The 24,282-nt window shown below is 41.8% G+C and overlaps 1 protein-coding gene and 1 long non-coding RNA gene across 8 annotated transcripts in view; one reads left to right on the top strand and one right to left on the bottom strand.

Moving 5' to 3' along the window:
• Positions 1 to 24,282, top strand: part of LOC124175518 (angiopoietin-2-like) — a 68,832-nt gene that overhangs the window by 23,745 nt on the left and 20,805 nt on the right. The gene's annotated exons all lie outside the window — the stretch shown is intronic.
• Positions 6,566 to 14,720, bottom strand: LOC124175520. Its single transcript, XR_006869192.1, has 3 exons — positions 14,620 to 14,720; positions 7,063 to 7,932; positions 6,566 to 6,908 (listed from the first exon to the last, which is right to left on the bottom strand). It is a non-coding gene; the product is annotated as an uncharacterized LOC124175520 (long non-coding RNA).

The following is a 24,282-nucleotide window of genomic DNA, read 5'->3' as shown; positions in this document are numbered from 1 at the left end:
TCGTGGCGTTTCGAATCTAAAACGCAAAAAAACTCACCAATTTGCCGATGCTGACACGTGTGTCAGGTTCGTACGTCATATGGAGGCAATAAAAATTTGAACGCTGGACTATTTGAAAATTTTACGAGATTCAAAACAGATTGCGTAACCAATACAAAAGATGCTGCTTGTAGCTTGAGAATAGATTTTGGCGAGCGTATGATGTGACTTAATGTTGCCATTCGACTTTGGGACCATTGTGACACGTTTTTTGTATCCATTCTACTTTTTGGTACAAAATCGCAACATCGAATAGGACATGAAACGTATATTATCGCTCTTGTATTGGCCGCAATAACGATGAACATGAATTTGGCTTACGTTGATGCCATCATTTTCCTGAAAATAAAAAGTAATCTGCCGGCAGGATATTGGATGATTTCATCAATATTTATTCCCGTTCGAAGATCACACGGTTCGGCATAGATCGGATCGATTTATTTCCTTTAATTTTTACCACGAGTCCTGTTTCTCACCATGAAATATGCGCAACTTGCGGAATGCAGTACCACGATATTTTTCACTGGAATTTTATTCGATTTTTTTATGCTTAATTTTTTTGTCGTACAAAAATAGCGACATACTTCGCACAAGAATGTAGAATGAAGTTTTGAAATATTGGGAACCCACGGTTCCGCAGTCACATTGTTATTATTTTCTGAAAAACTAATTTCCAAGTCAACCAAAAACTTCAGTAACCTGGACAGGATATAGTATCAACCTTTCTGATGCTCGTTTCAGTTTAACGAGTTTCCGCTAATCATTAGATGTTATAAAATCATTTTAAGCGGAATAAAAGATCAATCGATAAAATAGAATCAATGAAACATCAATGCCGAGGTTCAACTAAAGATTATCTTTGGTCTCGTTATTGTAATTGCAAGAGTACCCAATAAGAGGTAAAGAAGCTTTCACTCTTTGAATATAGCTAGATTGAATGTTGGTCAAAGGACTTTCGGCAAAAATATTTCAAAATATCTGTTTCTTCCGGAAATGTTAGAAACAGCCCATCCCATCGATTAGTCGAAACGAATTTTCGAGCAGTCGTGGGTTGAAACGGGAAATGAAGGGGCGTGGGTACCGTTCGGGTCACTGGCAAGCGAGCCCATCCCGAATGTTCGTGAGCTGCAGATACATACGTGTCGCATTGATTATGCATGCACATTTCTATTAGAGAAATTAATACGCGTAGGAACTGTGTAGAGCGGAGTGATTACAGATCCGTTCGTGCAGCCTCCTACCGGTCCTCGCGTTGTATTGTCTGTTATTACGGTGAAACGTATAATAATAAAGGTGCGCTGACCTTCGAAAGTAATTTATCGGCTACGAGAGTGCGAGATGAAATTAGTCTACGTATCATAGCTGGATTGCGCGGTAAATTATCATGAGCGAAACGACTCGTTTGGATAAAATTCACAACATTATCCCGCAAGCAATTCTGCAGTATACCGAACTGATTCAAGATCTTGCGAAAGCTCATTTGAATCACCGCTTCCTTCGTTTGCGAAGTCGTTGATCCCATTCCATACGGAATGAAGGGTGGTAAACAAGGCCGATTCTTGATGCAGATTCCTACCACCGACACTTACCAACATCTTACCCAGACTCAAACCCTTCTCTGCGATGACGTAACCGCGATCAACCCCCTGCTGTACCGACTCGAAGGTCAAAATCGCGAAGAAGGGTTTAAGTCTCGGTAAGATATCGGTAAGTGTCGGTATTAAGAATCTCTATCAAGAACTGGGCTTGTATTACTACTATGAATTTATTACTTATGAAAACTGCAGAAGTTTCGAGACTGAGATGATGATCCCGTACCTACACAATATGCCGCGTTATTTTGAGCCGAGAACAACCCCTTTCTGGTTTGCAAATATTCCATATTAACATTTTTACACGCCGTTGACCTAAATTCAACGACTTCTCAGCTTACAACTTTTCGCATATACGAGCGTAAAAACAGCAATCAGTGTTCCGAAATTGTCCAGATTCACACAACGTCTGCAAACGGAGCACGTGTCAATGCTCGAAACATATGAACATAGGCGATCAAGATCGGCAGGTACGCCCCGAGTGTACGGAAATGGATTGCATCGCTAATGAGAATGCGGCACATTCAGCTCGGGCATTATCTATGCAGGAAACAGACGTCGCGTCGAGCAGACAGTGTCCTGCCCTGGGCTGGATAAAGTCATCAAGATTACATGCTGTGACGTGGTCTTTTCCTGTACCTCGGTCACCCGGAGAAATGACCGAGAACTTACCGCGTACACAATAATTCGGCGGCCCGCGATTTAAGCTGAAAAACTGGATCTTACAAAAGATATCGCAAAACTATGTTGGACGCCTGGCGTGATTACCACGCCTCGAAATCGCTAATTCGCTATACCTCGGGAATTTACTCGGTAGCTCAGTACCGCGGAGAGGGGACGGGTAATTTTTGGAAGAGACAACCACACGTTATCTGACAACAATGAAATGAAATAATATATTTGACGATAGTGATGATACAAAAACAAAGAAGAAGAATAATTCAACATTCGCTCCTCGCGATCCAAAAAAAATAAACAAACAGAACTGATAAAAACCAACTATATAAGAAACCTTAGGTCTACTTGCGCTAGTTGCATTCTTAATAATAAACAAAAAAATAGAAACAAATTGTTACGTGACGCGCTAACCGCGATTGTTCTCTACGAGATACAGCGCTAATCGCCAGACTATAATAATAAACCACCAGGGCAATAACTAAAATGAAACCTTATTCGACGCGCTAGTCTCATCTCTAATTATTATTTGTAATTCGACGTTTTTTTTCTGTTTTTTTTCAACAGTAATCGCATGACGCTTAGCACGACGCATCCGAGCTCAATCCGTACCCGTAATTACTCCAAAGTTCACAAATCGCTCCGCTAAACCGAGCGCTCACGCACGACGATACGCGACCTACACGAGAGGTGACACGTTTACATAAGCTGACTCGACAGGACCCCGTGCGGCGGAATTTGGCTGAACTCAATTTGCAACAATTTTGACTCGACTCAAAACGGTGACTCTACTCTAGACGATACACGAACAAAAGTTACTCTACGCGTTATCGCGAGAACTCAGGCTATGGCCATCGCACAAGGAGATCGGCACACAAATTTCAAGTGCTCCACTAACTCAATTATTAACTGGCCAACCGTTGGTCGGTGCGCCGATCTAAATCGTACTCGAAATATGTTCGCAAAGAATTAACAGCTCTCACCGCTTCGCAACCACACCAAAAAGTCTCCAACCCTGGTCTCGGCCATGGCGCGCACAAACATAAATTTTTGTTTTTATTTTCTACTCAATCACAACGCTCGCGCACTGTCACCAGGCCTCAAGTGCCGAGCTTCGCTACGCGGAGCCGAAATTCGAACATGCTTCCAACATACGCGCTATCGGTCACGAAAAAATTTTCCCGATCCAATTGGTTTTCATCTCATGAAATTCTTATAGCCTAACTTACCGCTATCGTTGACTTCCGCTGTCGCGGAATGCTGATTGGCTGACTAGTTCTCCGGTGTTCCATCGTTCGGCAGTGGCGTGGTGACGGCTTAGCGAGGCTGCATGACGTAAGCATGGTGAGGGGAGGAAAAAAAAATTCGCTGAGTTGCTGGAGAACGCTTATGTATGAATGCCGCGAGTTGGACAATTCGGTCCAGGGTTCATTATTACCCAAACTGAGAAGCATTTTGTCTATTTTCCCTTTTTTTCATCGAGTGCAAGCGATTTTTTTTTAAATTCTCTGTGTATTCAGCCCCATGTAAAAACTTGCAGAACGTTACAGTAACGCACAGTGACAACCTTCGGATCCAGTTTCGAAATAATAACCATCGAACTATCAAACTAGGCTTATATTTCTATCGTAACTGCCTTTAAACATGCCATTCGTCATCTGTAACCGAAGATCTACGAATCCAGCAGCGACTGCGCAGTGTCGCTTGATATTCAAATTAGCTATTCCTGATCTGTACCATAAAGATTATCATTTTATTATTTTATTTTTATACTTTGAACGCAATGCGGCGCAGGTTGTCCCGAGCTGCTGTTTTCTCTCTACAACTAATTATCCTTCCTCAATCTGCCGTATAAATGATCAAGATATTGCCAGTATACGAATAGACATACTTGTCTGTTATAATGGCCTGTTCACCTTCACGTTCGGTCTAATCAGTTGGCGTGCCGTCGAATCGGTTCGAATGACGTCAAACTTTGCACGTGTCCATTCCCCGTAAATAGAACGATCTCAATATCGCGAGGATTCGTAAGCTCGTCATTATTTTGTTGCACTGCGTATGAATGTAGGTTGTAACGCAGGCGTTTCCTCGGATACGATATTTAAGATAATTTCGAGGGTGGAAATCCTGGTACCGTACGGCGCAGACAGTGATCTGATTATTAGTGATACTTAAGCATAAAGAATAAAGATATTGTTTTCAGAAAGACAGTTTTCGATAAAATTGGCAATTTAATGGAATAATGTATTTCAATCACCAGATTGAAATTTTGTATCGGTTCACGGCATTGTTTATGAGATGTAAGCAAATATGTCTTCGCTCATTTTACACATATTCTTACGGAGGAATGAACGGGAATTGAAGTTGTCAATTCAATTTGCAATGAAGTGACATTCGAATTTCAATGAAATTTTTTTTGCAAGTAGAAGCAAGTCTAATAACAATGAAGAAACATATTTCAGAATTATTCATCACTTCCATGATATTGGAAAAAATTATTTACAAACATGTATACATGTCTGAGGTTGTACCCAGCTGTGCAGGCCGTAACACGTTGTGACGTGGCAACAGCGCAACACATGCGTAAAACATGACATTGTTGTTTTATAGTTACTTTTCGGCTATAAATGAAAAAGAAATGGATTTTATGCATGACAGATCGTGGAGGTATATAGAGTAAGTATACAAAGCTTTTGCAATAAGATGACGCGACGTTACCAAACTCTGAAAAACCTATTACTTACGCTGGTCAGACACGCAACGCAACCGAATTTTGATTAGCCGCGTAACGTCGTTACAACTTCCTTAATTATTTAAAGATATTAGGTAAGAAAGCAACTTACAATCAAATTAGAGAAGTTATAGAAAAGACTAAGTGACGAGAGAGAAAAGATAATAAGAGACAAAGATAAACTGTGAGAACTTATAGGCTAACTAATTTACCAATCACTACAGAGAAACAATAAATGATGAAATTCAAGTAAAGCAAGGCAATTGAAGGTATTCTAATCAAGCGTTAGCAAAGAAATGGTAATTAATCAATTCAAGCAACAAGATCAAGGAAAAAGGCAACAGTCACTACAGATTAAACAAGTAAGTGCTGACCAGTCGTGAAGTTACTTGCGGTATTATATAAGAAAACGGAAAGGTACCAGCTCACGTGGCTAACGCAGAGAAAACGGCGAGAAAATATAAGAAAAGAGAAAAGATATAATACAATTAACTTCGTGGCTTTACAAAATATATATGTAAAAGAAAACCTCCCTTACGAGAATTGTAGAAGAAAAACAGAGAATTATATATAAAACACGCTTCTATTTGATAGCTGATAGCGAAATAGGCGGTTGTTTCAGCACCAGGCTGATAAGCGTCGTCGACGATTCGCGTATCCGTCGGCGACGCATCCAAGCGGCTGTAGCGGTATTTTGTTTGAGTCTAGTCATCGAAAGTCTGCATTGGCACTTTGCGCTGGGCACTAAGCATGACCCTGTTCGCAATCCTTGCAGGCATCCACCCGGAATCAGTTTGGCGATATTCTGTCCTGTGTGCCGCGATATCCGGTTTCCTCGAAACGATGTTCTTGAAGATAGTTCTCATAATGCGATACAAAAGTAGAAAATAGACAAGCTTGATAGATATACCTCATTTAAAATTAGCGTTATTCCGTGGAGGAAAAAGTGCCTTATTATGGCCCACGTGACGGAGTATAAAATACCACCTCACAAGGTATACTCCATGGCCGTATTGCATGTTATGCTCGAGGAACAGCGTTCATAAGAATCAAATTCGACAATTATAACGATATTTAGATTCATTATTTGTCCCTTCGAGTTCCGGGCTTTTCCCCTTTTTCAAAATTCTTCTACATATTAATTATAAATCGACCTGGAACAATGAGCCCAGTCTTCGTGCTTCACGATTATCAATTAGGAAATAAAACATTTCAAGGATTATTACAAACGTAAACGATTGTTAAAACGATTACGAATAAATAACGAAGGCTTGTAATTGCTACGCAATTTGAGTTATACACGGCGTTATTAAATTTGTTATTAGCCAGAATTATGAATTTATTGTTCAATATCCTACTGCCAACTCATTAACTCTATGATTTTTTTTATTGATATTTTACGATAATTATTGGGGGAAGACATTTTTTTGCTGCAGACGTAACAGAAGAAAGAAATTACGATTGATTTGGAATAATCATTACAATAGCTACGCAGGCTTGAGAAAATTCAATAATAAGAATTCGAAATTGTTAATATTATGTGCATTATATACTATACGAGTTCGAAATTTACTATCTAATTTATTTCCCCAATCACGTTTTCAACTTTTTGCATTCAATACTGAATCTCTGATACATGAACATATTAGTTTCTATACGACTTACGAATGAAATAACATCCATCATATATTGCTGATCAAAAGTTGCAACACTTTTAATTTTTGACAGGCTGAAGATTAATTTCTCCCACGCAACTAGCGAAGTCGGTATCGTACATTTTCTTGTATCGTTACATAATTGATCGGCTGTTGATATACAGCAGTGAACGCACGTGCCCAAGCTTTCTTTTAAGATATCATAACAATGTTTTCCTGAAACACAAAAACGCAATCTCGTTAGAGACATTCAGAGAAAAATTACTCTGTCGTTAAAGCATTACTTATACCTATTCGTGCGGTATTATATGGGGACAGAAATGCGCTCAAAAGATCATGACCACTAAAAATGTCGATCGGAGCTACCCACATGGATTGTTCGTGTGAGGTTACTTGCAGCGGCTCGGGCGGGGTCGAAGAACCGAATTTGAAAAGTTCTGAATTATTTGGTGGTGAAACATGAAGTGGAGAAATCAAACTTTTACGATACGACACAGTTTCGAGTGGTCGGGAACCCGACGGCTCAAAGTTCCGAAATGCAAGATTCCGAAAATTCAAGATTCGATAGAGCAAAATACGGAAAATTAAAATATACCCAGACAGCGTAGTTTACTCAACGAGTCTGTGTAAAATATCAGAAAAACGGAAAATCGGAACGAACAGAATTCCGAACGTAAAAATATCGAAAATCCAAAACAAAAGAAGATGAAGGTGGTGAAATTTGACCTAAAAAGATATTTACAGAACTGAATATCTTCGATCGTTCGGAATTTCAATGTTTCAGATTTTTAAATTTTCTCATTTTCGCACTTTCGGAACTTTGACTTGTCGGAGTTGCGCCTTTTCGAACCTTTGCATTTTCTGAATTTTGAGCGTCGGGTTTCGGACCATTCAAAACTTGGATGTTTCGTCAAAGTTTGATTTCTTTACTTTAAGTTTCGCCACTACAAAATTCGGATCGTGGCGTTTTCGGAACTTGTCAAATTCGTTATTTCAACCCCGCTCCCAACGGCTGAACCTTGGATGTCCTTCGTTGATGTCCCATACATCACATGTAGAATCGAACGAAGCTGGGACTCGAGCGTCGATCAGGCGCCGCGACGTAGTCGGGTGCAACATGAACTGCACTGGCACTCATACTGCCAGTGCTCGTAACGATCCGAGAACGAGAGGTTTCTCAAGCTTTATTCTTTTGCCCCGTTTTTATCCGCTCAAGAATGCAGTCACCGTGGCACAAATCCTGAAACGTGAGCGTTGCCACGTTAGTATGAATAGAGGCACGAGTGTAAGCCCTCGCGGTAATCGTTACTCGCGTATGTCGGACGCACAGGATTAATGTCCTGGTTGTACAGGTTTGGCAGGCGCGGGATCATCATTCTCAATCGTTGGAAAAAGTGCGTGTATCCTAATTTGCACTTTTACAAAAAGTATAGGAATAAAAAAGGATCTATCTGTGACTTTGATGGATCAGAATACCGTGTCAATGATGTTGCATTTTATTTCAATCTGTCAAATCTTCTGCGATTGATACTTGATTCGAAACGTTGCCTCATCATCAGGCATCGGTAGTCGATTTTTTTATTTCTGTGTCTAAAATATTCTGGTTACGTCTCGTTAACAATTAGAGTATAAAAATACCAAGTAGATTAATTGCAGGGACACTGTAAGCTGATCGGGTATTTCTAAAAGCGTCGGATAGTGTTTTCATGGGAATAATCACATCTATTTTCGTCTTCTCAGTTCAATGATTGGAAGGATCAATTTTTCCCTCGGGGATCACAGCTCAGAATGAATTGAGGAATCAACTGACGGTTCAAAACTCCGTCAATAAATCTGATTGTGAACCTGTAACTGACCGGGAATCATTCTGCTGGATCTTGAGATCCGATCCTGAACTCCATTTTACACGTGCGGTACGTACAACACAAAATCCGTAGCACCATCGGAACGTTATAAAATACCGAACTTGTGCACGCATACACCGGTGCTTGTCACGTATACGTATCTATACGACGATACGGCAATGCTTCGGTGTAATTGTCTTTCGCCCCGGCACCTGGGTCTTCCTTGACCCAGAAGTCCAAAGTGAGTCTGCCGCCCGAACAGGTGTAGATCGCGAACAATGGACAATGGCAGTAGGTCGTGTAGCTACATACAATATGACGGGAGTCGTCGGCGCGTTATTAACACTACAATGTATTGTAACTGCGTTGATTCTACAGGGTGTCCCGAAATTCACGCAGGAAGTAATTTTGACAGAAAACACAGGTTTGTGATTCAAAATTAATTTTTTCATCGTATAGTTTCGTCAAGTATATGGTATAGGGTTATGTATGAAATAGGATATTGGGTAAAATGGCCTCCACGGCTTTGCTGGCATATGCGTGTACTCTTTTGTTGAATTTTCCCAAGACCGTTTTGCATAAGTGTGGCTGAATTTCGTTGATCCAGCGCTCAATTTCCTCCTTCAAGATATGCGTGGTCGTCGGCTTGTTTGTGTAAGCCTTGGACTTGAAAAAACCCCAAAGGCAAAAGTCCAACGGCGCTAAATCTCATGGTCCGGGTGGCCGATTCTGATCACCAAAATGGGAAATTAAAGCTGCAGGAAAATTTCAAGAAAACAGTGCGAATGTTCCAGCAAAGCTGAGGTGGCCATTTTATCCGATATCCTACTCCATATATAACCGTATACATTACGGATCAATGAAAAAATTTCAATTTTTAACTGCAAACCTGTGTCTTCTATGAAAATTACTTCTTGCGTAAATTTTGGGACACCCTGTATTCAAGAGCTTCCTAACACACGATGATATTACTTCACCTGCCTTGCGCCCGGGCGATGCCTGTACAATGTAACGCATACTTTGGCGGAACATCATGTAGGTAATTGTCGCCTACGATTTGCCACGGGTTTCAAGGTCGTCGCTGTTCGCGGCCCATTCTTCTGCCGTGACAACCAGATTTTCATCTCCGGCGACGGAAAGAATGGAATTAAAACTTATTACGAGATTAAATCTTGTACACCTCGAGCTCGTTTTAACTCCCACCAAAACTGATTCCTACGCGTTGACATCCGCAGGCTGCAGCAGTGACCTAGAAAATATGGGAACATCAGAGAATTTCACGAAAGCGTCGTTTGGAAGGTCCAAATTACAAGTGACAGATTTGGAAAATTCGACAAGAAGATACGACAAGTGGTTCTTCGTACATACACATACACAGTATGTGTGCAAGAGTAGAGGAAAATGAGATGATTTTCTTCTACATAGGTATAGATGTGACGATTCAAGAGCAGGGTTTCCCACTTTACAGAACGGGGTAACGAACCATGATCAGTAAGTTCCGAGTTACTCAATCGCTCGAAATCCCGGCTTGTATAGTATTGATGGGAAATTAATGTGGCAAGAGCTGTCGAGTATTCGCGGTGGTCACCCGGAGGCAGGAATCCATTGCCGAAGATGGAACGAACCGAACTATATGTTGGGAAAAGGTGTAATGAAAAAAAAGAAAGAAAAAAAAAAGAACGGAGCCAAGAAACAATAAATAACATGATAATAAAACAGCCGTCCGTTGCGATAGTAATCGCGAGCAGCGATTACGCAAGCCTACGGCTGGGAGGTCGGTGTATGTGTACCCCTACCGCAACGGCCACGTTACATTTCACAAGAGCGTACACGCCCAGGGCAGTGGCAAGATATCATTAATATCAAATTGATCAGAATTATAATTTGTGAATGTGTATCGCGTACGTAAGTGGATCTCGTTTTTGCGCTACTCGGACGTGTATGGGAGGAAGGAAAGCGACCCGCCGCCCTGTAATTAAAACAACGTTGCAGTCAAATGTGTATTTTTTACCCATAGCTAATGACCCCGCAACAGCGCAGAGTTGTCTGGCCGATAATTGCGATAAACTTATTCGGCTGGATTCCAGTGGGATATGGATATCGAAGGGGCGACACCTCGTGGGTGATCGAAAACCTGGATGCCCGGACGCTTCGGTGCAGCTCGACGTACGTCATTCGATTTCAATAGAACGTTCGAGGTGATAAAATGGATCAGAAACGTGTAGGACCCGATCATCGATTTCAAACAACCGATCACGTCCCACTCTCGCTCTCGATGATCGTTAAAAATTTCTTCGACTTCGATGTTCGCGAGTGTAGGTATATCATAGATTACGTATGTCGATGAACGCAGGCTGGGCACTGATCGCCGGTGAAGCTGCCCGCCCACTTGAGAATATAATACGTTTTTATGTAACTGGGTGTAATTTCCGTTTAAGAAGTTACGGGGCCGTTGCATAATACGCTGGTAACATCATCGACGATGCGGTATTAATATACGCTGGTACATCCATGTACCTCTTACCTACCTGCATTCGAATCGGCACGGGACGCGGAGCACCTCGAATAATATTTTGATCTTTCAAGAGAATCGGTAGGTGTATAATGAGACAGGTTTATTTCACAGATTAAAGAACACTAAACGGGTTTTGGTGAATGTTTACTCAATAGCATTATCTTTTTGTCTAACGAAAAGATGGCAATGAAATGTATCGGACATCAGGCTTCCTAATACAGAGGGACGGACGTGCGAAGTAATATTTTTAATAATCATATCTCGGAACTTTGCACGAATAGAATCATTCAAATGCAAAATTGTCATTCGTTGGTTTTTTCATGACGGTCACCAGTGCTGATAGGGAGTACTGAATAAATTTGAAAAATCTTGAAATTTCATTCCCCTGTGCAGCGAAATAAAAATTTCGACGTTTAATGAAATGTGACCGAGATGCAGCGATTTTTAACCATACACGAAATGTGTACTCCGTAAGTAGAATCCGACTATCGCGATCAGCCGCTCAACTGACAATCAATTATTAACGGGAACGAATTTTGCGAGGTGCTGTGGCCTGCGATTGGTCCGTTTTATTATTCGGCCTGATATACCGAGATTAATGTAATGGACCGGTCTCAGGCTACGAGTAGCTCTATTAGCTGGTAATAATTGCGCTCCTAATGTCTTCAGGGACGCAACTTATCGCTAGAATATTAACTTCGCCACCTAATTCAAGCTCTTTCGTCATTACGTATTTAATGGTATAATACATCTGGTCATGGACCATAAGTTGTTCTGACATATTAACAGACTGATTTCTGGAATTTATAGTAGTGAACATTCAAGCAACAATTATTTTCAACAAATTACAGCTAACATTTGTTTGTAATGAAAGAATTTCACACGGATCACGCATCTGTTGATAGAAATTTATCTCAGTCAATTTTGATTCTCAGGGACCGATAAGATGTATGAGAAACCAAATACTACGGAATTTTCGTAAACGCATTTTAACTATTGATGCAATAACCTACATATCAAATCTAGAACACCATTCGATACATATATATGTAAATTCATTTGGCATTTTTGGTTCTTTGTCAACACTCATCGACCTCGACGGTCTGTTAACGCCGCTCTAGGTTGCCGAATTATTGGTAATCGAAAACTCGCATATCTCTTTGAAGTAACAGAGGTGGGGAGCCGTTCTTTGCTGTGAACAGGGTGGATTTTGGATTTTGGTCCACCATATTGGATCCGCCATTTTGAATTTGCAAATTTCAATTTCAGATTCGTAATCAGCAACCCAAGAACCTCTGTATCGAATTTTATCGAAATCCGTTTGATACATTTGATTTGCCCCAGAAAGGATTCAATGGGGAAATCCACGCTCTTGCGGGCACGGATTAGAGTTGAGATAAAAACCAGAAAAATTAAAGAATTATTTTAACAGTATTTAGAGCCGGTTTGGGTCCGTGAGGCGGTTGAAATTCAAAAATTACCATCTTAAAGACCACCTTATTGTACATGACTAACTATTTTAGCACAGTGAAATAGTAGATTACGACAAGAATGGTTTATTCTGAAATACAACTCTGTGTGAAATTTTTCCGATTATATAAATATCAATGAGAGCTTCTCCTATTTTTCTCAGTCTTACATGCCGTACGGACACCCGATTTGGTGAATTCGGAGTACACTCATGGGGTTCATTTGGTAACTCAGTGTTCAGAATGACTAACAACTATCGATCTACAAAATATCGTTCAAGGTTGTTTTGTGAATAGCGCATTGCTTTAATGACAGAGTTCCAACCTTCGTATTACTTGTTCGCTTTCTGCACCCGAGCACTTCTGGCCGTTAAATTTTTTTAAACTTGTGAAATAAAATCAAGAACCATAAGTTTTGTAAATTATGTGTAGCAGAAACTCGGACTGAAAAGACCGTTCAAATATTTCAACCTAAGATGGATGTTACAATTCATCATCACTCAAGGCTATTTTTGCAATTGTTCGAAATAATTTTCACTGAGCTTGCAGTTTACTCTGAACTGTTCTTCACTCAAATGATATAAATGAAAAGAAAGAGACGCTTATGCACGCCGAACCAATCACAGGCTAGAGTGCATCCCGTATTTGACTCACTAGGTATGGCGTTTAATATGACGTCGTTTTCTACATTTCGGTGAAATAACAAACAAAACTTCACCTATTTCAACTGATATAGTCAAAATAGTTTCACGAATGTGTCAGATCGTAGTAACCCGAAGTATGAAAGATTGCACAGATTCATTTATACCTATTCTTTTTCTCGGAAAGTGTACTAAAAATACCAAAAGCATAAAAAATTACACTGTTAAATAACATATTTAACCGAAGCACGATGCGAATCAAACAATAACTAAGAAAAAAATTTTACGTCATATGAAATACTACTCTACCTCAATAATTGTTGGAAAACTGATTTTCGACCACATCGTACTGCTCCTGGCAATACCACCGATACATGCACTGGCACATACGCGTCATCGTTACCTGGAAGCCACCGAGTGGGTGAAATATTATAGTGTGCGTTTATTTTCGCTTTTGATTAAGTCATCATCGGCACTTGACAAATTTACGAACAGCACCGATGCCGCTACTATAGTTACGTGCACCCTGCGAGCGCCGTGCCTGCAGCATGTATGCATATTATGATGTATGTGTTCTGAGAAACATACATATAGCTCATCATTAATCTGTTAGCAACGACCTAGAAGTTATGCAATGCCATTGAGTAGAGGTATAAAGTAGGTATAGGCCCACCTAAGTGCACATTCGGACCTATCGGGCGTTAGGACGTATATTCTAGACTCACGGATGGAGTTGGGCTGCCTCTGAAAGAGAATGTCAAAGGAAGCAGAAATCTTTACCGCGTTGCAGCCTAGCCACACACAGTCTGCGTGTTCGGTCACTTGTCAATTTTTATACAATTTATTCCCTATGCTTCGTATCGGTGCAGAACTTGGCGCATACCTGCCTCCCTACCCCACTCATGGTCTCGGGACATTGAAAGCGCTGCAGCACCGCGTACAACGCTGCTCTATTTGGTCCAGAATGAGGAACGAGAGGGAGAATGCTGCGTCGAGGCGAGTTCTCGATCTATCGAATTCGGAGATTGTTGTCAACGCCTTGTTATCCTTCGTGGTGTAACAACTGACAACTACAACCGGTATGGCACAAGTACAACAAAACGCGGACATATGCCTTGCACTATCGACGAGTCGGCCAGCCGCGATGGTATTGAAGAAAAAAAGTACACCAAGACTAGTATGTATGCTGCAATGGCGCGTTGCGATACAGGGCAGCTGATTTTGGCTGAAAAATTTCATTGGCACCTCGATGCGACAGGCGCAGGCACGATAAGTCAATGGGGGGCAGAATAATATGCTAAAAATGATGAAGTGAGCACCGTGGCACGTGTAGCCAAGCTGTCTGCGATGGACGATAAACTGCTAGTTTTATTCGTACTATGTGCCTCCGGCTAGTGCTGTCTAGTTGCGTGTAACTCTGCGATTGAATTGCAGAACGGAGAGATAATAGTTACGAACCGTTTGCCTTCTTCGTCGAGGTATCAACGATCCGGTGAAGATCACTCGGGTGCTGGGACTAATTGACTTCGGCCGAGTGTTCGGTTAACATATTTTTCGCGGGAAGCTTAAATTTAACTGGAGCCCAGAATCTTCACTCGATTCGTGACGGTGGTGGTTGTGGTGGTGGTAGCGATGTTGCTGCTGCCGCTGCTGCTGCTGCTTGCTGCACCGCCTCGAGACGTATGATTATTTTTACGCGTTACTCAACGAGCTGGACTTGGATTTTAATGATATCAGCTCGTGTAGCATATGTCGGGTACCACTGGTTTGACATTTTGTTCGGGGACAACTAGGTTACGCTTGCGAAATTTTTTCAGGTACGATGCAACGGTATAACGAGTAATAATGAAATAAAACTCGATACAGAATTGTGCAGGTCACTCATCTATCACTGAATTGAGAAACTTTCCGTTTGTTCTGGATTTCTTTGAATCAATTGATAGTAATTTTTCTAATCAGTTTCCTTATCTCATTCACAAAATCTAAATTCCAGCCAGTATTGAACATTTGTAACCATCCAGCTGGTTTGTAAAACGAGAGATGTGAGTATGTGACATTTATGTTACGAACAACCTGCCGCAGGCGAGTTGTCGGCATGTTTGACTCATTTGCGTAATCCGAATGCATGGTGCTTTTGAAAACGCTTAGCTCCGTACTGCAGCAGTGGAGGCCAACAAACCAAAACTAAAAGCATTCACTCGGGTTTCTCTCATCCTCACCAAACAAGGTGGCTGTCCATCAGACTCAGAGTCACTTTATCCTACCAACTTAAGCTTATCTGCTTCATTTGATTTCACCGATCGGACGCAGTAGCCACATCAATTTGAATCGCTCACCGTCAACCCATCAGTCCTTCTGCATCTTCGATTGTCCAATAGTGTGTACTTGACGCAACAACTGTGGCATGACTTCTGCCCTGCAACTAGTAGTTTTAAATCTTGAAGGGTCTTCGGAGGTTAGGCTGCTCTCGACTGAGATCCGGCTAGGCTCGCTTGGAACAATGAGAGAAAGTGCATAGGGAATTCGCATTAGAGGGACATGCCCAGGTAGGTATCTGTTGTATCTTCACACCGCATCTCGTCCGCGAACGATCCCTAATGCGATAGATTTTCTCTATCGTGTCATATCGTATCTCAGGTGCCTATAATATATGCCGTGATTGTCTTTACTGAAAAATGTTTCATTGCAAGCGGTTACTGAACTTTCTAGAGTCGTTGTAAATGGAAAACGGGATCGGTTTAACCTACTGGGTGTCTCTCGAGACTCGGAATGTGAGATTCGAAATGTAAAGGAGAAACGGGTGTCCGCCGGTGAGAGATGCGGAACGAAGCTAATTAAAATTCGTACAAGAAGTACGCGAGAAATAAAAACACAGGCGGAAAACATGAGGTTACGTACAAATTTGTTGGTTCGCCTAATTCATGCACCGCGGATGCCATGCATATATGCATAGTGCGACATATTCGGGAAAAAGGTTCTGCAACCTGTTTCGAACCAGCCAGCAGTCTTTTCACGTACCGCAAGTTTTGGAGCGGCGCCTGATATCCTTGAATACCGAGCGACACGAGAGGAGTTCCTGTCGGACCATAATTTTAGATACACGAATTACATCTCTGATCGATGCATTCGATTTGACGCGTTCGATGAAAAAGTCGTCAAATGTCAAGAAACAGGGCGAGGTCGACCGGAGTCGATCGTGTAAAAATTATTCAAATTATACTGAAACTCTCCCATCGCTGTCCTTTGGTTGAATTGTAAGATAACCACATTCTGCAACAAAAAAATTTACCATACACCTGTCGTGCTCGTCCGTCTGGCCGTATCCTTGTCTAACTACACAAGCAGCCACCCATATATGCTTCACGGTGCATAAATTATTCTACATATCCGTTATCATCTTGTGACCGAGCTCTTTTTTCGCATAACCCACGTGCGTTGTTTCGGTACCCAATACAGCACCACGGTTGCATAACGTCTCGCCGCACGCTGTGGTGCCTTTCTAGACGTAAGTCACGAACATTCTCCAGGTTGGTACCGTCGTCCTTAGATGGATATTTGAGAAAAAGGTAACTTCCTAGTGCCAGCGAAAGTCTCGGGGCAAAATGTCGTCTTGCTGATGTAGCTTTGCCCGCATTTGGCCTAAAAAAGACATGACAAATTCGGTAGATCTTGATCTAGTGATGCATACTCAAGTTCTCACTTTGGGCAATACACTAAAATGAATCGTAATTTATACAAAATTAGACACGAAATCGTGGAGATGCGTTGATTTGCTCCATAGATAGTTTGCGAAAATATCTACCGTGCATTTCAGCAGGGAATTAGAATCGTTCCGGGTCACAGGAATTGAGCCTTCGTCGTGCATGTTTGCTTCGAGCGCATGTACCTGATACCTGGAGTTTACTTTGCCGGGTAGACCACATAGTCCGCTAAAGTGTTGGCGGTTACCACTTAGCGACTTGAATACAATTCTGCAGACATTCACTTTTTCGCGGTTGTCGGTGATGCCGGTACAAAGTGACCAGCACAGCCTCTTAACACGAGCAATACCTTATTTTGCGATTACGTAACTGCTAACCTAGCGCTGCAAGCCTCCGGTGGTTCTTGGCTTGACGGATAGGTAAGCGTGCATGTTGGCACAGCCTTATAAGCACCGACACTTTTCGTTGCTGCAAAATTTGTTTTTATAAGTGAGAGACTTTTTCGCGCCTCTGAGGATCATAGTAGCTGCGGTAATAACGTCTTGTAAGAGACATTTTTCCACGCCGAGTCCGGTCCACTTCTAATTGCACATTCGACCTTTGACGGGGATTTCTGCATTGCCGTATCGCATGTGGCCGAAAATTTTCATCCGCAAAGCGTCCCACCTTTCGAGTTCCCGTAAAGAAAGCAAATAATCCGTATAACGTGCAGAGTGTTGTGTGGTTATTTGTTTGACCGCAAGAACCGCAAAAATACAAGGATCGTTCGATGGTCAAGTTTTCGGATATTTGATAGTCATAACCCCGTACGATGGTGTACACGAGATGTGTATATTAGTACATTTTGCTGCGTATCTACACGGTCGCGAACATATGTTAGTAGATACTGATCTTTCATCCGGTATTTATGGTAGACACCGACTCCAAAGTCGCGACAACGTGTCCTATATGACTCGGAGGTAACATGGTCCTGTTCGTTCGTTCACCTCGTACATCGAATATCACGCAGCGCAGATTGTACTGACATAGGCTTTATAAATACAAGAAGATAGGATCACCGCTTTCTTTCGAGATCGTACGGACGAACTAACGCCTAACGACTGGCTTACAGCCTCTGTCGCCAGATATTCTCCGTGGAGAATTAAAAAAAAAAAGAGAAACCTAAAGAAATAGCTTAGCACCTCGAGCTGTGACACGGCTGTTGTATAGTACTCTTTACTTATGGATGACTTTTGGTCACTTGTCAAAACAATCATCTGGAATTAGGATGAGCGATGACTAATGTCGAAACTAGTAATAACTGATTCGGGGTTATCCTTCGGTCGCTTTTGTGACCACAATAAGTGGTTAATATGGTCTTTGAAAATCATCATGTGCGAGAAAATTTTGTTGTACAGGAATAAATATTGATATACATTTTCTTGCTTCGAATAAATTCCAATCCGTATCAGAATTGTCAAATACATTTTTCTCTTTAGCCTGATCATAGGAGGGCATGCAAAATTTGCCGAAATAGTGAGACTGTGTTCAAATTTGATTATCAAAAATTTATCGGACTCATACGGAGACCACGGATGAAAAACTTATAGCTTTTCCATCGGATTGGAACCTGTCGCGTGACTTGGAATAATCGAATGCTGCAGTCTCAATAAAGCCGTATTTTTATCCATTCAATTTTGATATGAAAAAGGTCAAGGATTAAATCATAAAAAGGATTGACATGATTCTCATATGCTGCTACTTCAACTATCGCTAATCTACTCTGAACATGGAATAGTACTCAAGCTGATTTTAACTCTCCATTCTTTTCCAAAATTTATGCCTATAGACTAAACGTCCGCATGAATTGATTAGTCGAGATTTTTCTAGGGTGGTCCGGATTTCAGCTTATATTTTAATGTGGTGAAAATTGCTACCCGGCAAACCTTGACAATGAGTTAAAGGCCATAAATCTCGTCCGGGAATTGCAAAACGTGGAGAACCGTTAAGCGGCTTGACCGTGACTCTCGTGGACGTGAGTTGATTCGGAATTTGAACTTGTGATTCGATTAAGGCCTGCAACGAATACGACGTACTCTTGCATTCGTTAATAGACTGCCCGTGATCGTACTTAGGTTAAAGACACAACTGTCAGTGGAGCTGTGAATAAATAGTAAAGAGGCAAATATATCAACTTCGTTGTCGACCTGCCTCAGTGTATGGTGAACATCTCATTGTGATTCAAGGCCCCGAAAAAAAATTAAGAGGTAAATAAACACTGATATTGGCTTACAATCGTGAGAATGAAACCCTATATCTGTGGCCCAGATTGGTCCGGGAAACTTTTCCCTCAGAAATACCAACGGTCGTATAGTTTTCGCCTACATTCGGTATTCCACATATCGAGCCATCGCGTATCGGTACGTGATTTTGGCAAATAAACGTTGGGTGTCAAGCAATTGATATGCATGGAAAGAAGCCGCACCAAAATCATACGTATGAAACTTTCCGAACGTTCGACGAGTCACGAAATTAGGACGAAGTCAGTGATGACTGTTGGGTCTTAAAACGCCTTTCCACAAACTAGGAACCACAGCATAAGAACCCACACGCTTGAATTGGCAAATTTGTAGAAAGTTAGACAATTGTCGAGTAGTTTTAAAATAGTAGAGGGCAAGCTCACTCAACGCTCACAAAGCTACGGGGCATAAAGCAGAGAAAGCGGCTTACAATCAGTTGAGAGCTAGGTAAAGAAGGTCTCGGTAAGCTCCCTCGTATGCACTCAGAATATGTGACAAATTAACTACACTGAGTGTGAAGGTGTACTTACCCACGGCCAACCCTTTTGAAAACACTTGAACCGGAAGCGGACAAAAGAGGGATTTTTAAGAGAACGGTCGTGCCTTCAGCAACCGTTCCAACTTTCTTCACCATCTGTTACATCGTAATTCCACTAAATCCTGTCATCTTTGAAGTTTTGGTTTTAACAATATATTCCACTTATCAGCGTGATAGTTAGCTATTCTGAATAATTATTGCACTTGGACAATATCCTGATCAAAATGTCCAACCTACCGCGTGTGCTAGTAAGCCGAGGGCTTTGGCTATGGCGCTACGCTTTCTCAGTGTCAAGGCTGACGCTAACGAATTCATTACCTTAGCTCGCGGCTGTCACAACGTTAACAGTTGACGCAGCCTGACCCCTACCACCGGGCCACGACTCAACCAAATAGAAATCATCACTACATCCTTCCTCGTAAACGATTCTCCATCACTCTATCACCGTATGGGGAACCGACTTCTGCACACCAAACGATAACTTTCATCGATCAATGCTCCACAAAACACACACCGCGTTATACCTGTATTGTAGGTATGTGACGCAATTATTAGCCATTGACGTGTAACAGTGAACAGTACTACATTTAGCAAATAAGATTCGTTTGGATCAGCTGCAACTGCCAGTGTAATCGTGCACACGATCGTTAAGAGAGTGTTCAAACATCTCGTTGCAAACGTTACTTTATCATTGGGCAAGCGATGTCTCACCAATTCATTCATGCTTGTGGTACTGCACTACACGTTTATAGTCTTGTCAACGTCGTGCCAAAGACGATCAAAGCAGCTTCGACTCTACGGTTTTGTTTACAAAATCATTACCATTATCAATTTTTACTCTCTGAATATTATCAGCTTTCGATATTATTATCTACTACGAATATCGACAGGGGTAATCCCTGATTGGCATGCGCTGCTCTCTTAGTTAGGAAACTCTTTTGTCTTGGAGACCGAATCGAAGTATCTGGATCCGGTGGAACCTGGTAACGAGATTTTCAAGGACCGTCTACGCACACGCAAAGTGGCAAGAATAAGGCAATTGTGGGTTGACGGGAAAATTATTAGAACATTAAATGATAAGCCAACATCTTTAACGGTGGCAATTATCTGGAATTAAGACGACTGTTTAGAAATGGAATTGGATAATAAAAGGGTAAATTACTCTGACCACTCGTTATATCCGCGAGGGTACCAAACCCATACCTTAGGCGGCAGCTGTCGCTCCTCAGCAATAAACCTATTCGCACCTTTCTATGCCGGACCCGTGGGGCTCGTTTAATAGAGGTATTGATTCCGTAGTTAGCATCAATAAAGTAATTATACCGTTAAGCGTCATCGCTCCGGGCAAGCCTCAAGAGCACGCAGCCGTTTTCCTTCAGACTTTCAGTGTTTCGTACCTACTCTTGTGCGCAGAACGCAGAACAGTGCCGTGCCATGCAGATCTTTTCATCACGTCGGTACATGGGGGAAATGGGAAATCAGAGAATTGATAGGAGCGATCATGGATCAGTTACATGGCGTTGAAGATAGCCTCACGTGTATCAGTGTTACTAACGCGGTCACGAGGCAAATTATTGAGACATGAAGTCGCGAGATCTTCTCGCTCAGCTGTTGGCCCCAGAGGTCACTGTGGCCAAGCCACGAGGCCAGGGTGAAATCTCTTGCGGCCAATCCGGGCAACCTAATAACCTTAATTGTCTTACGATTGCAGCTGTAAAATTTACCGATAATCATACGAGTTGGGTAAACGTCGTGCACAAACTTGCCAGTGCTAGTTCATTTCCTTCCTCCCGGTAACGTACATTCAGTAACCCTAATGGGACAATCGGTCGTTGAGAATAAAATTGATTTGCCATTTCACACATTTTTATTGTTCAAGAGTAATGAGTTCTATTACGATTTGAGCTCATACGTCGCGGGACATTTTTAAGACCTTATTAATAGCACTTCAATGATCATTCTGCGTGACAATCGAACTCTTTCACCGAACTTTCTACGTTCCACGTGGATGTATATATAAACAATCTAGGATGAAGACATATCGTATGTATCATCGATACACATCCAAATTAGTATGACTATTTTTTACCACTCGGCCGATTTATCTTTCGGTGAGAGATTGAAATAACGGAAGATACCTCGTCGATAGGAGAATGACCGCAAGCAACGAAGCTTCTGGCACAAAAATATTAAAAACGTACAGTATACATAGAATGATTGATACAGCGTCCGTGTATTTTACACGCATGTGTACGCGTAAGGCCCGCCATTCGTTTGCTGACCAAACGCAAAGGTTTGGGGACCCCCTGCTGGCACGACATCACGCGGGCCTCACACGCGCACATCATCTGACTGTCATAGTGCCCCTGTCGTAAACTGATATTAATTACGATTCGAAAGGTGAACGTTTGCATAGAGAGATCGATACATCACTCTTGATAGAATTCCGCAAATTGAACAGTTATAGCGAAATTTGTATGTAAGTCCTTCCTGATACCAATGCATGGATCTCATCGAGCAGCTGTTTGTTTAATTCATAAATTTCCACGGTGGACTTCAATGTTTTTTCTTTCTGTCGGTCAACCAATATTTCGACGTAACATGATAGTCTTGATCGTTATTTTAATCGAGTTTTTATTACCTGGTTCGATAAAACTGGGAGGGTGGGATCTTTCGCTACTTCTTTAATAATGAACAGTAAAAGTCGTTGCATCGAAATCGGTCGAACATCTACGTATGTGTAGACTCTAGAGTAGATGTTGCTTACCTCTGACATCTCGAATCGGTTACGTATCGGAACTCAATGGCCACATAATCAGCGTATCAACAGGTGTACCTCACACCAGATAAATTGTGCATTACGAAATACGAATTCGATGAATTTTAAACGATACCCAATAAACAGAGGCCAAATGTCAAATCCCGTGGGTAAGTTCGGTGTAAGTATAACCGCTCGGTAAATCGTCGACGAAGACTTTCTTTCCTTTTCAAATCGGATTCGATTAAGCCTCATACATGTATAATAAAATATACCAGCTGCTGTTTCTCAATTCATTTATTGAGACATTGAGAAGAAGAAGAAGATGTGTTAATGAAAGACTGTTCACCATTCTTCGGACCTCGAAGTTTTCACACAGTGTTTGCTATCGTATAAATGCTCGTAGTGATATTGCACCACCCCGCGCAATCGCGAAAATTCTGAGGGTTGAATGATCGGAGTATTCGATCAGCACGTGGTAGCTACGCGGAGGTTTAGAAAGCGATGTGTAGCCAACAGTGCCGACTCTGTGGGGGGTACCCAACTCATCACGGCTTGTAATCGTTTAACAATTACTATGCAGGAACAGTAGTACTTTTTAAACAAGAAGTGTTTGAGGTGCGTGTCAATCGATGGTGTGAAAATTGAGTAGCTCAGGCGATCCGGCCGATTGCACAATCGTCTGACTAGATATACCGTGAAACGTTCGAGGTATTGTTCGAAACATTTATCGCCCACTGATTACATGCTTCCTTTGCGACAATCGTAAGCTTTTCACGCGTCACGAGCGCAGCGCGAGCGATTGCCAAACAAGGGGTTATCTTTCTAACGTTGGTTCGAAAGCTAAACAATTCGTACGCGATGCAGAGTAATGCTTATCCTGTGTATGCACCTATACGTGGATTGGGAGACGGGAAAGTTTAATTGTCCTCCGGGAACAAGAAACGCGTGACGTGTATATAAATGTGTACCATGGGTGCAACTTTGAATTATCCATGTTGCGTAACGTTTTTGCTTATACCAGAAGCTGCGGAATGCCTAGCAGGGTTTCCTATATTCACCGCTGTAACTGTGTGGAATTCCATCCGTAAGTAGCTATAGGATCCAGCTGTGAAACGAATAACCTCGGAGGGGTATTTAATTATTTGACCAATGGCTTTTTAACTCGGTTGTGTATAAGTATACACCATTCTTCGTTACGTTTCGCGCTCGCGGCGCTAGAACGACTCACTAATCGATACAACGTCTGACGTATTTCCTTTTTTCACTTTATACAAACGATCAGATTGATCCAGCTGCAAACGCTGATACACTGTACTTGTGGTCGTAGTGTCGAGTTTTTCATCTCAATGTTTCTTAACTAGTTTTCCACAATTATAACAAGTGTCCGGCAAGCAGAAGTCGACTCTATCTTCGCATTAACGTAGTAAGTACGCGGATTCTGTACGCCACGTTGGTTGCAATTGTGCGCCGATTCGGGTCTGATCTCGTAAGATAAAAGTGAAAGTGTTAGGCGATGGCGCCGGATCTCTCTCTATGTCTCTCTCTCACTCCTTCTCTCTCTCTGTCTCTCTCTCTTTCCTTCTCACTCACTCTTTCTCCCCCCAACCTGTCGTGCTCTTTTGCTTTCCGTATTTCATTTTCTTCCATTATCGCTCCAACTCTCTCTCTCTCTCTCTCTCTCTCCCCTCACGTAAGTAGGACTAGTCAAGTTTTTGCTACGTGACTTTTCTGAGTACACTCTGGTCTTCTTGGTCCTGTGGGATAGCAGCCCTTGTTTATTCAAAGTCTGTCTACCCATTAGGATGTAAACTGAGTAGCTACAAATTACGAATACAGGATAGA

Source organism: Neodiprion fabricii, chromosome 2 (genome assembly GCF_021155785.1).
Source record: "Neodiprion fabricii isolate iyNeoFabr1 chromosome 2, iyNeoFabr1.1, whole genome shotgun sequence".
NCBI classification, from domain to species: Eukaryota; Metazoa; Arthropoda; class Insecta; order Hymenoptera; family Diprionidae; genus Neodiprion; species Neodiprion fabricii.
This window is presented reverse-complemented; position numbering and strand designations above follow the sequence as displayed.